The 1518-nt window shown below is 42.6% G+C and overlaps 1 pseudogene; it reads left to right on the plus strand.

The window, feature by feature from the left end:
- LOC131649307 (uncharacterized) overlaps nt 1–235 on the plus strand; it is a 22536-nt pseudogene extending 22301 nt beyond the window's left edge.
- The last annotated feature ends 1283 nt before the right edge of the window (nt 236–1518 follow it).

Raw genomic sequence — 1518 nt, forward strand, 5'->3', positions numbered from 1 at the left:
TTGCATCATGGGTCTCGAAGAAGCCGTGGATCTAAGGATCAAACACTTGGATGTATACGGAGATTCTGCTTTGGTCATCAATCAAATCAAAGGAGAATGGGAAACACGCCAACCAGGGCTAATTCCTTACAAAGACTACGCGAGAAGATTATTACCATTCTTCGACAGGGTAGATTTTCATCACATTCCTCGTGAAGAAAACAACTTGGCTGATGCATTAGCCACACTCTCTTCCATGATTAGGATAAATCATTGGAATGACATTCCTCGGATCGATGTTATGCGCCTGGATAGGCCCGCTCATGTTTTCACAGTAGAAGCAATCATCGACGACAAACCGTGGTATCACGACATCAAGAACTTTCTTCAAAAGCAAGAGTACCCTCTTGGGGCGTCAAAGAAAGATAGAAAGACTTTGAGAAAGTTAGCTTGTAGATTCTTCCTGAATGAAGATGTTCTGTACAAGAGAAACTTCGACATGGTTCTGCTCAGATGCGTTGACAGAAAAGAAGCAGAAGTACTCATGAGAGAAATACATGAAGGTTCCTTTGGTACTCACACCAATGGACATACCATGACAAGGAAAATACTGAGAGCAGGATATTATTGGCTGACAATGGAGTCAGATTGCTACCAGTACGCAAAGAGGTGTCACAAATGCCAGATCTACACCGATAGAATTCATGTGCCACCGTCTCTTCTCAACATACTCTCTTCCCCTTGGCCTTTCTCCATGTGGGGAATCGACATGATTGGAATGATCGAGCCAAAAGCGTCCAACGGACATCGCTTCATCTTGGTAGCTATAGACTATTTCACCAAATGGGTTGAAGCAGCTTCATATGCAAACGTTACAAGACAAGTTGTCGTCAGGTTTATCAAAAATCACATCATCTGTCGCTATGGCATTCCTAGCAAGATAATCACTGACAATGGGTCAAATTTGAATAACAAAATGATGAAGGAGCTTTGTGAAGAATTCAAGATTGAACATCACAACTCATCTCCTTACAGACCAAAGATGAATGGAGCTGTAGAAGCAGCTAACAAAAACATCAAGAAAATCATTCAGAAGATGGTCATCACTTACAAAGATTGGCATGAAATGCTCCCGTATGCTCTTCATGGTTACCGTACATCAGTACGTACTTCGACTGGAGCAACTCCTTTCTCCCTTGTATATGGCATGGAGGCAGTCCTACCTATAGAGGTTGAAAACCCATCAATGAGAGTCTTGATGGAGGCAAAATTAACAGAAGCCGAGTGGTGTCAAAGCAGATTCGATGAACTGAACTTAATCGAAGAAAAGCGCATGACAGCTTTATGCCACGGACAGCTATATCAACAAAGAATGAAGAAAGCTTTCGACAAAAAGGTTCGACCCCGCACAATCAAAGAAGGCAACCTTGTACTCAAAAGGATTCAATCTTTTCTCACAGATTCGAGAGGGAAATGGACTCCCAATTATGACGGCCCCTACGTGGTCAAGAGAGCTTTCTCAGGAGGAGCCTTAATACT

This window comes from Vicia villosa, linkage group LG2 (genome assembly GCF_029867415.1).
Source record: "Vicia villosa cultivar HV-30 ecotype Madison, WI linkage group LG2, Vvil1.0, whole genome shotgun sequence".
Lineage (NCBI taxonomy): Eukaryota > Viridiplantae > Streptophyta > Magnoliopsida > Fabales > Fabaceae > Vicia > Vicia villosa.